The sequence below is a fragment of the Pristis pectinata genome, chromosome 2 (genome assembly GCF_009764475.1).
Source record: "Pristis pectinata isolate sPriPec2 chromosome 2, sPriPec2.1.pri, whole genome shotgun sequence".
In the NCBI taxonomy this organism is placed as follows: domain Eukaryota; kingdom Metazoa; phylum Chordata; class Chondrichthyes; order Rhinopristiformes; family Pristidae; genus Pristis; species Pristis pectinata.
The window spans coordinates 84,537,054-84,550,902 of NC_067406.1; the positions used below are offsets into that span (position 1 = coordinate 84,537,054).

The window sequence follows — 13,849 nt, forward strand, 5'->3', positions numbered from 1 at the left end:
CCACAGCTTGGAGACTCCTTTACTAAACACCACCCCTACCTAAGCTGCTGGCCACTCATACCTACGCAGTAAATCCATCAAGCAATTACACCTCTAACTGGAATTGGTTTATTATTGTTACTGTACCGAGGTACAGTGAAAACTTGTCTTGCCTACTGTTCATACAGACCAATTCATTACACAGTGCATTGAGGTAGTACAAGGTAAAACAATACAGAAGAAAAACACAATGACGCTGGAGTAACTCAGCAGGTCAGGCAGCATCCGTGGAGAAAAGCAGGCGGTCAACGTTTCAGGTCAGGACCCTTCTTCAGGGCTGAAGATAGGGAAAGGGGAAGCCCAATATATAGGAGGGAAAAGCAGAGCAGTGATAGGTGGACAAAAGAGGGGAGGCGGGGTGGGCACAAGGTGGTGATAGGTAGATGCAGGTAAGAGATAGTGATAGGTAAGTGCTCCACCCACACAGCCTCCCCTTTTCCTATCTTCAGTCCTGAAGAAGGGTCCTTTCTTTTTCAATCTTGTTATTAAATTTCAAATTAATACACATAACAATAGTGATTATACACATGGTGTGAAGAGATTGGGATTAAAATAGTAACAATTGACGTATATAAACACAGGGAGTAAAATATATAATCTGAACCTCCCAATCTCTTACTAAGTGAACATGGTACAAAAGAATTCGAAAAGAAATTTAATTATATGAAAAGAGAACCCCAAAATTAAAAAATAATAATAAACAAAAGCAAACCAAAAACTTCAAAAAAAAAGCTGGACTATTATTTCTTCGGTTAGAAAACATTATTATGTCGTTAGCTCTGCTCCTCAATATTCAAATAGAAGGTTATTGAAAGGGATTCGAAAAAGGTCTGCTTACATCATATGGAAATACTGAATAAATGGGCTCCAAGTTTCCTCAAATTTAAGTGAAGGATCAACAGTACCACTCCTAATTTTTTCTAAGTTTAAACATGTTATAGTTTGAGAAAACCATTGAAGTGTGGTAGGAGGTATAGGACCCTTCCATTTAAATAGGATGGATCCCTTGGTCATTAATGTGACAAATGCAATCATACAACAAGCTGAAGCAGATAGATGGCCGGAATCCATCATTGGTAACCCAAAAATTGCAGTAATAGGATGAGGTTGTAAATCAATATTCAATACAATTGAGATAATATTAAAAATGTCTTTCCAATATTTTTCCAAAAGAGGGGAGGACCAAAACATATGTGTCAGGGAAGCCACCTCCGAATTACATCTGTCACATATAGGATTTATATGGTGATAAAAATGGGCTAACTTATCCTTAGACATATGGGTCCTGTGAACTACCTTAAACTGTATCAAAGAATGTCTAGCACACATTGAAGATGTATTAACTAACTACAAATATGTTTTAAAACTACAAATATGTCTGAATTGTTGTCATATCCGGCTCCTCTTTGAACTCTTTTTCCTCTTCCTATTAATGAGTCTCCTGTGCAGCAAGGTTAACTCTTTACACACCATATGCTTTAGTTTATTAAAATGGATAATATGATTAATTTTGTTTCATGGAATATGAATGGTTTAAATAATCCAATTAAGTGGAAGAAGATCTTTAAAGTTTTTCATAGATTGAACGCTCAGATTATTTTTGCTCAGCAGACTCATATTAGGAGAGAGGACAATCAGCGCTTTTTTAGATTTTGGAGGGGTCAACAGTTTCATTCTAATTCACAAGCGAAGGCGAAAGGAGTCTCTATTTTTATAGACTCCTCGATTTCATTTGTTCATCATGAAACAATCTCAGACCCGAATGGTAGATTTTTATTAATTACTGGCTTACTTCATAACAAAAAAGTTGTTATGGTTAATGTTTATGCACCTAATGTGGTTCATCCTGAGTTCTTTAAACATTTATTTGCATCTTTTCCTAATTTAAATGAATATATGCTGATTATGGGTGGAGATTTTAATTGTTGTTTAAACCCTTTGATGGATAGGTCTGTGTCGAATCAAGTACTTCCAAACAAATCCGCTGTTTTTATTAATTCCTTTTTAGTTGATTCCGGAATTGTAGAAGTTTGGAGATTTCTACACCCATATGATAAAGAGTTTTCATTCTTTTCTCATGTTTATCACAACTACTCTAGAATTGATTACTTCTTTATCGACTCTTGATTATCTCCATCTATTATTGACTGTAAGTATGATGCAATTGCCGTTTCTAATCACGCCCCATTGAAACTATCAATCAAATTACTGGACGTAGCCTCTGGTGCCAGACAATGGCAATTCAATTCTTCTCTACTTCAGGATTTAAACTTTGTTAATTTTATTAAAGAGCAGATTTCCTTTTTCTTCTCAACTAATTCTACGGAAGAAATTTCCGGTGGGATATTATGGGATACTTTTAAAGCTTATATCCGTGGTTAAATTATTTCATACTCTGTTGGGTTGAAAAAAACGAACTAATAATGAATTACGTATATTGGCTGATAAGATTAAAGAAATCGATAAAAAATACTCTGTTGCTCCCAATTTGGAGCTTTATAAAATGAGAATTGAACTTCAATTGCAACATAGTTTATTATTAACATCTCCAATTGAAAATCAGCTACTCAAAACTAGGAGTCAGTTTTATATACATAGTGATAAATCTGGTAAATTATTGGCCAACCAACTGAAAGCTGTTTCGACTAAACGTCAGATTATTAAAGTTCGTAAATGAGATGGTAATTGGATGGTTGACCATGGTCAAATTAATAAATCTTTTTACCTGACCTTCCCGCGTGTGGGCTTTCCCAGCCCAACGCTGGGGAAGAAGGAGGGCCCTGCGCCATCTTGGATCGGGGCCTCCGACGACATCGCGATGTGGGGAGCTGGTTTGATGCTGGTGCGGTGAGTCGCTACAATATCATACACCTTTGGCTTCAATACTTTCTAATTTTCAGGCTTTTTCAAGGTACTAGACAAGGCTGCCCTTTAAGTCCTTTATTATTTGATATTGCCTTGGAACTCTTGACAATTGCCTTTCTGGACTCTTCTAACATATTTGGTATTACTCGTGAAAATGGTACGCATAAGATATCACTATATGCAGATGACCTGTTACTTTATATCTCTAACCCTGAGAAATCCATTCCTGCAGCATTATCACTGCTTGCTCAGTTTGGTGTTTTTTCTAGTTATAGATTAAATCTTAATAAGAGTGAGCTTTTCTCATTAAATATGCAAGTCCCAATCTATAGGCAATTACCATTTAGATTAGTGACTGATTATTTTATTTATTTGGGTGTTAAAATTACCAAGAAGCATAAGGACTTATTCAAAGTTAACTTTTTACCTTTAATTGATCATGTTAAACAATTGCTTACTAAATGGTCCCCATTGTCTCTAATGTTGATTGGTTGAATCAATGTGGTTAAGATGAATTTTTTACCAAAATTTTTGTATTTATTCCAGGCGGTTCCAACCTTCATCTTGAAATCTTTTTTTGATACTATTGATTCTAAAATTCTTTCATATATGTGGCAGAATAAGAACCCAAGGTTAAGTAAGAAATATTTACAGAAATTAAAAAAGGATGGTGGTATGGCTTTGCCTAACTTTAGATATTACTAATGGGCAATTAATATTAGATATTTAATTTTCTGGACACAAGATTTAGATGTAATTCAATGTCCCCAATGGGTGTATCTTGAGCATGAGTCCGTGCAAGGGTTTTCATCAGCTACTATTTTAGGAGCCTTGCTCCCTTTTGCACTTACTAAATTGAGTAAACAAATGATTAACCCAGTAACTAAACATACAATACGAATATGATTTCAATTTCGTAAATTTTTTGGATTGAATAAATTCATTTTATCAAGTCCTATACAATCCAATTTTTTCTTTCAACCATCCAGAATTGATTTAGCTTTCTCTTTATGGAAAATGAAGGGAACAACATGCTTTCGTGATCTATTCATTGATAATTGTCTTTTGTCTTTTGAACAGTTGTCTAATAAATACAACTTGCCTAGATCACATTTTTTCGATATTTACAGACTAGAAATTTTTTACTTACTTTTCCGATACCACATAAAATTGAAATTACAGAAAATATTTTAGGTTTTAATCCTTATCAGAAGGGCTTGATAGCAATCATTTATGATCTGATTATGAAAATACGTCTAGAGACACTTGATAAAATTAAGAATGAATGGGAAAGAGAACTTCAGATACTTTTACCTATAGAGACATGGAAGAAAATTCTCCAATTAGTTAATACATCTGAAGAAGGGTCCTGACCCGAAACGTTGACTGCCTGCTTTTCTCCACAGATGCTGCCTGGCCTGCTGAGTTCCTCCAGCATCATTTTTTTCATCTTGGACCTTGGCCTTGGGGCCCCATCTGTAACATACTTCTCGACTTTCTGACCAACAGACCTCAGTCAGTTAGATTTGGTCATAACATTTCATCCACCCTGCCCCTCGACACTGGTGCTCCCCAGGGTTCTGTACTCAGTCCCCTGCTCTACTCCCTGTATACCCATGACAGTGTGGCCAGGTACAGTGCCAACTCAATCTTCAAGGTCGCCGATGACACCACTGTTATAGGCCTGATCAACCACAATGATGAGATGGAGTACAGGAAAAAGATCATGAACCTTGTGTCACGGTGTCAGAACAACAACCTAGCCCCGAATGTCATCAAGACAAATAGCTGGTTGTTGACCTAAGAGAGCAGGGAGAGGTGGGGGGGGTGCGCGTGGATTGGGGAGAGTGAACACAAACCTGTCCTCATCAACAGAGCCGCTGTAGAGATGGTTGACAGCTTCAAGCTCCTGAGCATCCATATCACCAGCAACCTCTCCTGGTCCCTCCATATTGATATGGTGATCAAGAAAGCACATCAGTGCAAGTACTTTCATAAGCATCTGAGTCTTGTCCACAAGGATTCTCTCGAACAGCTACAGATGTGCCATAAAGAGTATCCTGACGGGTTGCATTCTAGCCTGGAATGGCAAGTGCTCTGCTCTGGATTGCTGGAACCTGCAGAGAGTGGTAAACACTGCCCAGTCCATCACAGGCTCATCACATCCCTCCGTCCGGTACATCTTCATGGTGAGTTGCATCAGGAAGGCTAACAGCATTGTCAAGGATGCCTGCCACTCTGGCAATTCCCTTTTCTCTCTTCTACCTTCTAGGAGAAGATACAGGAGCTGGAAAGCCCAGAAGATGAGACTTAAGAACAGCTTCCTCTCCACTGCTACCACACTTCTGAACAAATCACATCCTTCACATCTCCTTCCTGGTGGTGCTGCCATGTTCTTGAACCCATAATTCTACCTCTTCTGTTCTTGTCACTTCAGCGTTTCTTGTGCAACATCTCGTAACTCTCCATTTGTAGCAGAACTGGTAAATTCTGCTGTGGGTCATCTATCTGTAACATTGACCCAGTTTTCATCTCTCCATTAGCACCACTTGTTTCGCTAGGCATTTCCTACAGTTCTGCATTTCATAGCTTTAATTTTCCTTTGCTCACATTCTCTCTCTCTCTCTCTTTCTCTCTTTCTCACTGCCGTCATTAACCTATCAACCTAATGACTTCATCTACCATTATCTCCATGGCAACTCTGGCTTCACACAATCAGATGCATTCCCTTTGTCCAATCCAAATTTTCCCCACCCTCTCTGCAACTTAAAACTAACATTTGCAGAGGTTGATTGGGCAAGGTTGATTGAGTGGTGATGTCTTAGACCACATACAAATTAGCAGGGAGGAAGTATAGGAGGGCTTAAAGTGCATTAAGGTGGATAAATCCCCAGGGCCTGACCTGGTGCATTGTTGGACCTTGTGGGAAGCCAGAGAAGAAATTGCAGAGGCCTTTGCAGAGATTTTTGCTTCATCTCTGGCCACAGGAGGACTGGAGAGTGGCTAATGTGATACCATTGTTTAAAAAGGGTAGCAAAAACAGGGCAGGAAACTACAGGCCAGTGACATCATTGGTGGGTAAATTGCTGGAGGGGATTCTAGGGACAGGATCTACTAACATTTGGAGAGACAGGGTCTGATTCGGGACAGTCAGCACGGCTTTGTGCATGGGAAGCTGTGTCTGACAAATCTCTTAGAGTTCTTCGAGGAGGTAACCAAGAGGGTAGATGAGGGTAGGGTAGTAGATGTTGTCTATATGGACTTTAGCAAGGCCTTTGACAAGGTCCCTCATGGCAGGCTAGTCTGGAAGGTTAGATCGCATGGGATCCGGGGAAGATAGTGGATTGGATTTATAATTGGCTCAGTGGTAGGAAGCAGAAGGTGATGGTCGAGGGTTGTTTCTCAGACTGGAGGCCTGTGTCTGGTGGTGTGCCACAGGGAATGGTGCTGGGACCTTTGTTGTTTGTAATTTATATAAACGATTTGGATGTGAATACACGTGGTTAGTAAGTTTCTGGATGATACTAAACTAGGTGGTGTTGTAGACAGTGTAGAAGGTTATGAAAAATTACAGGGGAATCTTGATCAGCTGGGTATGTGGGCTGAGGATTGGCAAATGGCTTTCAATCCGGATAAATGTGAGGTATTGCATTTTGGGAGATCAAACCAGGGTAGGACATGTACAGTGAATGGTAGGGGCCTGGGGAGTGTTATGGAGCAGAAGGACCTAGGAGTGCAAGTGCATTGTTCACTAAAAGTGGCATCTCAGGTAGCTAGGATGGTGAAGAAGGCGTTTGACACACCGGCCTCTATCAGTCAGGGCATTGAGTATAGGAGTTGGGAAGTTATGTTACAGTTATATAAGGAGTTGGTGAGGCCGCACTTGGATTATTGTGTACAGTTTCGGTCACCCTGTTATCGAAAAGATGCTATTAAACTGGGAAAAGTATAGAAAAGATTTATCAGGATGTTGCCTGGACTTGGGGGCCTAAGTTACAAGGAGAGGTTGAGTAGACTAGGACTTTATTCCCTGGAATGTTGGAGATTGGGGGATGACCTGATAGAGGCATATAAGATCATGAGGGACACAGAGAGGGTGAAAGCACATAGTGTTTTTCCCAGAGAGGGGGTGCTAAAAACAAGAGAACGTAGATTTAATATCAGAGGCGAGAGATTTAAAAGGGATACCAGAGGCAGCTTCTTCACAAAAAGGGTGGTGCATATTTAGAATGAGCTGTCAGAAATAGTGGTTGAGGTGGGCACATCAGCAACATTTAAAAGCCATCCAGATAAGTACATGGATAGAAGAGGGTTAGATGGTTATGGGCCAAACACGGGCAGATGGGACGAGCTCGCTGGGCAACATAGACGGCATGGATGAGTTGGGCCGAAGGGCCTGTTTCCATGCTGTATGACTCTACCACCCCCGCCCCCCCCCAACAACATAAAACATATTTGATTTCTAACCTTGTTTTGATGAAACATTTCTCCTTACGCAGATGCTGCCTGACTGCTGTGTGTTTCTAGCATTTCTAGGTATTATTTATTGAAAGGTAAATACTATGGTTTATTTATTTAAGTTAAACTTAACAATTTTAATTATTTTTAGTGCATGGAAGTGTTTAGAGCATTTTAACTGCATAGATTGTTTACTAATAATTTTAATTTTTTGGAACTTTTTTATGAATTCTGAGCTTTAATGAATTGTTTGTGAATATCAAAGATGTTCATAAATATTCAAAGGGATAGATCGCACCGATAGCTTTGACACCTGGGAACGTATTGCTCACTGGCTGTTAGTGGCTTCTGTGAGTTCAGCTAGCTGGCAATATTGAGATAACCCTATGGTGCTTTGAGCTGTACCATAGCGCTGGGGCCTAGTTTGCAGCAGAAGACTCTGCCAGAAGTCACACTGGAATAGGCCCAGGGACAGATGGCTTTTAATTTTGAACAACAAAAGATTTGCCCTTTTATTTCACTCTCATAACTCAGACGACTTTCATAGGTGAATCCTAATTAGTTTGCTTATAATAAGTCTTTTTTTATTGGATGGGGTAAGTTGTGGTTGGGAGTGGGAATGTGGGGAATAATGAGGGGAATATTGGTTCTTATACATTTACAATACAGAAGGAGACCATTTGGTCCATCTTATCCATGCCAGCTAAAAATAGACCCATTTCATTTAAAAAGCAAAAACCTGCAGATGTTGGGAATCTGAAATAAAAACAGAAAATGGTGGAGATACTCAGCAGGTCAGACAACTTCTGTGGAGACACAGAATTAATGTTCCAGGTCAATGAGTTCTCATCAGAACAGGTTAATATGATCCCATTTTCCAGCATTCAGTCCATGGTCTTGAAGGTCATAGCTCTTCAAGTGCTCATCCAGAAAAATTTACATGTAATGAGATTCGGTCTTTGTCATTCTGTTCAGGCAATGAGTTCCTGTCCCTCATTACTTCTTGAGTGAATTTTTTTTCTTCCAGATTGTTCCTCTGATCCTTCTGCCAATTAACTTAAATCTATATTGCCCAATGCTATAGGAAGGATGTAATTAAGCTAGGGAGGAGGCAGAAAAGATTCATAGGAATGTTACCGGGGCTGGAGGGCTTGAATTATAAGGAGACACTGGATGGTCTGGGACTGTTTTTCTTGCAGAAAAGGAGGCTGAGGGGTGACCTTTTAGAGGTTTATAAAATTATGATGGGCATAGATAGGGTCGATAGTTACAGTATTTTTCACAGGGTAGGGCAACCTAAAACTAGAGGACATAGGTTGAAGATGAAAGGGGGAAGATTTAAAGGGAATCTGAGGGACAAGGTTTTCATACAGAGGGTGGTGGGTGTGTGGAATGAGCTGCCAGAGGAGGTGGTAGAGGGAGGAGCAATTACAATGTTTAAAAACATTTGGACAGGTACATGGATATGAAAGGTTTAGAGGGGTACAGGCCAAATGCAGGCAAATGGAATGAGCATATATAGGTATCTTGGTTGGCACGGGCAGGTTGGGCCAAAGGTCCTGTTTCTGTGCTGTATAAATTTATGACTCCATGAATCTAATTAAGATTTTCTCAGCTAAGGAATGTAATTACTTCTCTTTCACCCTACCAGATGTCGCATACTTTTATATACCTCAATTACGTCACCTGCTTAGTCACCTTTGTTCCAAAGAGAACAGCCTTAATTTCTTTTTATAACCATAATTCTCCATTGCTAATAACAACCTCATAAATCCCTGCTGCACTTTCTCCAGCCCATCAGCATCACTGTGATCTACATGGTACTCTAATTGTGGCTTAATGTTTTGTAAAGTTCAAGCATGACCTCCTTTATCTTGTATTCCATAACTTGGCTGATGACCACCTTTTAACTGCCTTTTTTACCTGTCCTGCTGAATACACACACTCAACTCTTCCTTAATATGCTACTATTCATTAGGTATTGTTGTATATACCTTGTTTGCCTTCCCCAAGTGCATCACCCCACACCCGCATATTGAACACAACTCCTCAATTACTAAACTGTTTCCAGTAAATCAATTCCTAACCCAACTTGCCTCTTTCTATTGGATTCATGAGCTTTTATTTTCCTGTTTAATGTCATATGTCATAAACATAATCTATAGAATTTCTCGATCAACCAGCCCTTCCCCTCCCTGAACATTGTTCACATACAGGTAAAATTAACGACTTTCCGATTCTAAATTAATATAGCAAATAATAGCAGAAAATTCAGGAATTTTTCAGTATATTGGGCTGCATCCATGGGGAGAGAGACTGTATTAATGTTTCAAGCTGATGTCAGTGGCATGGTGGTGCAGTACTGTGTTTTATAGCTCCGGGGATATAGATATGATCCTGGCCTCAGGTCCTATCTATGTCGAGTTTCTCTTTGACTAAATATGTTCCCTCTGGGTACTCTGGTTTCCTCACACATCTCAAAGTTGTGTTGGAAGGCTCAGTTGCCCCTAAGTGTAGGCAAATTGCAAAAGACTCTAAAGGTGAAGTTATAGAGCATGTTGAGAGCGGGGTAAATGTAGCAGGGCTACAGGGAAATAAAGAGGCAGGAATGAGACGATGGGACTTTTGTGCATGAAGCTTGAATGGATTTGATGGACTGAATTGCCTTCTGCATGGTAATAAGAAACGAGAGACCAACGCTAATTCTCTCCTAGAAATGTATATTTTTGAAGAAGATCTGCTTTTCACTCTGACAGGACTTTCATCCTTCATTTTCGGTTTGTGTCCCTTTTAATGTGTTCACCTGCACTGTCTTGTTTCTGCTCCTCCTTGGGCAGTCGTAGATTCAAGGAAAATGAAGCAATCATTTCAGAATCACCACCTTATCATCTCAGTCCCCCTCTCCACTGATGCTGCCAAAACTACTGAACAGTGACAGTTTATACTTCAGACTTCATGGTCCAGAATATTTTGCATTTAATGCATTAAAAGTGACTGCGTGGTAGTTTTGAAGAAACATTTAAGACATTGTCCCTTTGAGAGAAGGACAGACGGACACAGACACCAGCATCAGCTCTGTACTGGACCTTGTTTACAAGCACCGTGGAGCATTCTGGGAGCGTGAACCACACAACCCCTGCACACACCACCTGTCGCTTCCGCCCCGAGAAAGGAGTCCCTCTAACATTGTCCCGGCCGCTGAGCCCGTTAACCTGTGGAGGCGGCTGGCGGGTTGTTGGTTGCGGTCGTGTAGCGGGCTGCAGGCCGGGGAGGAGGCTGAGAGCCGGGCGAGGATGGGGCTCCGCGGCGGCGCGGTGCTGTGAGGCGCGGCCGGATCGCGGTGCGGGCGGCGGCCGCGGGCGGCGGGCGGACCGAGGGAGGCAGCAGCGAGAGTGGGGGCCCGGCTTCAGCCCAGCTCAGGCCGCCCACGTCCTCCCCCCGGCCGCTGTCCGCCGGCACAGGGCAGCGAGGGCATCGCTCCCCAACACACACACACACACCGCCTGACCGCCGGCATGGAAGGGTGAAGCGAGCGGCAGTCAGCGGGTTCATGGACCGGGGGATCCAGGCCGACGGTCAAGAGCGCAGCTTCGCGGGGGAGGTGAGAGAATCGAAGGGAGAGGAGAGACGGGGGGAGGGAGAGGAGAGAGGGGGAGGGCAGAGGAGAGAGGGGGAGGGCGGAGGAGAGGGGGGAGAGGAGAGACGGGGAGGGGGGAGAGAAGGGAGGCAGGGGAGGGGAGAGGGGGAGAGAAGGGAGGGGAGAGGGGGAGAGAAGGGAGGCAGCGGAGGGGACGGGGAGGGGAGGCGGGGAGGGGAGGGGGGAGAGGAGGCAGGGGAGGGGAGAAGGGGAGGGGGGGGGGAGAAGGGGAGGGGAGAGGGGGGAGAGAAGGGAGGCAGGGGAGGGGAGAGGGGGGAGAGAAGGGAGGCAGGGGAGGGGAGAGGGGGGAGAGAAGGGAGGCAGGGGAGGGGAGAGGGGGGAGAGAAGGGAGGCGGGGGAGGGGAGGAGGGGAGAGGGGGGAGAGAAGAGAGGCGGGGGAGGGGAGGGGGGAGAGAAGGGAGGCGGGAGGAGGGGAGAGGGGGAGAGAAGGGAGGCAGGGGAGAGGGGGAGAGAAGGGAGGCAGGGGAGGGGAGAGGGGGGAGAGAAGGGAGGCAGGGGAGGAGGGGAGAGGGGGGAGAGAAGGGAGGCAGGGGAGGAGGGGAGAGGGGGGAGAGAAGGGAGGCAGGGGAGGAGGGGAGAGGGGGAGAGAAGGGAGGCAGGGGAGGGGAGAGGGGGAGAGAAGGGAGGCAGGGGAGAGGGAGGGGGGAGGGGGAGAGAAGGGAGGCAGGGGAGAGGAAGTGGAGGGGGGAGAGGAAGTGGAGGGGAGGTGGGGGAGGAGGAGAGGAAGGGGAGAGGAAGGGGAGGTGGGGGAAGGGGAGAGGAAGGGGAGGTGGGGGAAGGGGAGAGGAAGGGGAGGTGGGGGAAGGGGAGAGGAAGGGGAGGTGGGGGAAGGGGAGGGGAGTGGAGGTGGGGGAAGGGGTGGGGGATGGGAGGGAGGGGAGGTGGGTGGGGATGGGGGGAGGTGGGTGGGGATGGGAGGTGGGGAGGGAGGTGGAGGGATGGGAGGTGGGGGGGAGAGGGGGAGGGGAGATGGGGAGAGGGGTGAGAGGAGGGGGAGAGTGGGGAGGTGGGGGAGGGAAGGGAGAGGAAGGGGAGGGGGAGAGGAAGAGGGGGAGGGAGGGGAGAGGAAGAGTGGAGGGGGGAGGGGTGCAGGGGGAGAGGAGGGAGGGTGGAGAGGAGGGGAGGGGGAGAGGCGAGGGGGGAAGAGGAGGGGGAGGGGGGAAGAGGAGAGGGAGAGAGGCAGGGGAGGGGGAGAGTGGAGGGGGAGAGGAGGGGAAGGGGATTGGGGGGAGATGAAGGAGGAGGAGGGAGGGGGAGAGGGGGAGGAGGAAGGGGGAGAGGGGAGGGGAGATGAATGGGGAGGGGAGAGGGGAGGGGAGATGAAGGGGGAGGGGAGAGGGGAGGGGAGATGAAGGGAGAGGGGAGGGGAGATGGGGGGAGAGGGGAGGGGAGATGAAGGGGGGAGAGGGGAGGGGAGATGAAGGGGGAGAGGGGAGGGGAGATGAAGGGGGGAGAGGGGAGGGGAGATGAAGGGGGGAGAGGGGAGGGGAGATGAAGGGGGGAGAGGGGAGGGGAGATGAAGGGGGGAGAGGGGAGGGGAGATGAAGGGGGGAGAGGGGAGGGGAGATGAAGGGGGGAGAGGGGAGGGGAGATGAAGGGGGGAGAGGGGAGGGGAGATGAAGGGGGGAGAGGGGAGGGGAGATGAAGGGGGGAGAGGGGAGGGGAGATGAAGGGGGGAGAGGGGAGGGGAGATGAAGGGGGGAGAGGGGAGGGGAGATGAAGGGGGGAGAGGGGAGGGGAGATGAAGGGGGGAGAGGGGAGGGGAGATGAAGGGGGGAGAGGGGAGGGGAGATGAAGGGGGGAGAGGGGAGGGGAGATGAAGGGGGGAGAGGGGAGGGGAGATGAAGGGGGGAGAGGGAGGGAGATGAAGGGGGGAGAGGGGAGGGGAGATGAAGGGGGGAGAGGGGAGGGGAGATGAAGGGGGGAGAGGGGAGGGGAGATGAAGGGGGGAGAGGGGAGGGGAGATGAAGGGGGGAGAGGGGGGGGAGATGAAGGGGGGAGAGGGGAGGGGAGAGGGGGAGATGAAGGGGGAGAGGGGGAGATGAAGGGGGAGAGGGGGAGATGAAGGGGGAGAGGGGAGGGGAGAGGGGGAGATGAAGGGGGAGAGGGGGAGAAGGGGAGAGGGGGAGATGAAGGGGGGAGATGAAGGGGGGAGAGGGGAGGGGAGAGGGGGAGATGAAGGGGGGAGAGGGGAGGGGAGAGGGGGAGATGAAGGGGGGAGAGGGGGAGATGAAGGGGGGAGAGGGGAGGGGAGAGGGGGAGATGAAGGGGGGAGAGGGGGAGATGAAGGGGGGAGAGGGGGAGATGAAGGGGGAGAGGGGGGGAGAGGGGGAGATGAAGGGGGGAGAGGGGAGGGGAGAGGGGGAGATGAAGGGGGGAGAGGGGAGGGGAGGGGGGAGAGGGGAGGGGAGAGGGGGAGATGAAGGGGGGAGAGGGGAGGGGAGAGGGGGAGATGAAGGGGGGAGAGGGGAGGGGAGAGGGGGAGATGAAGGGGGGAGAGGGGAGGGGAGAGGGGGAGATGAAGGGAGGGGAGAGGGGGAGATGAAGGGGGGAGAGGGGAGGGGAGAGGGGGAGATGAAGGGGGGAGAGGGGAGGGGAGAGGGGGAGATGAAGGGGGGAGAGGGGAGGGGAGAGGGGGAGATGAAGGGGGGAGAGGGGAGGGGAGAGGGGGAGATGAAGGGGGGAGAGGGGAGGGGAGAGGGGGAGATGAAGGGGGGAGAGGGGAGGGGAGAGGGGGAGATGAAGGGGGGAGAGGGGAGGGGAGAGGGGGAGATGAAGGGGGGAGAGGGGAGGGGAGAGGGGGAGATGAAGGGGGGAGAGGGGAGGGGA

At 47.1% G+C, this 13,849-nt stretch overlaps 1 protein-coding gene across 1 annotated transcript in view; it reads left to right on the forward strand.

The window, feature by feature from the left end:
- Window positions 1–10,814: 10,814 nt before the first annotated feature.
- Window positions 10,815–13,849, forward strand: part of ccni (cyclin I) — a 28,223-nt gene continuing 25,188 nt past the window's right edge. Inside the window, exon 1 of the mRNA XM_052010561.1 lies at window positions 10,815–10,963. The gene's annotated coding sequence lies outside the window, so the exon portion shown is untranslated. The remainder of the gene's footprint in view (window positions 10,964–13,849) is intronic.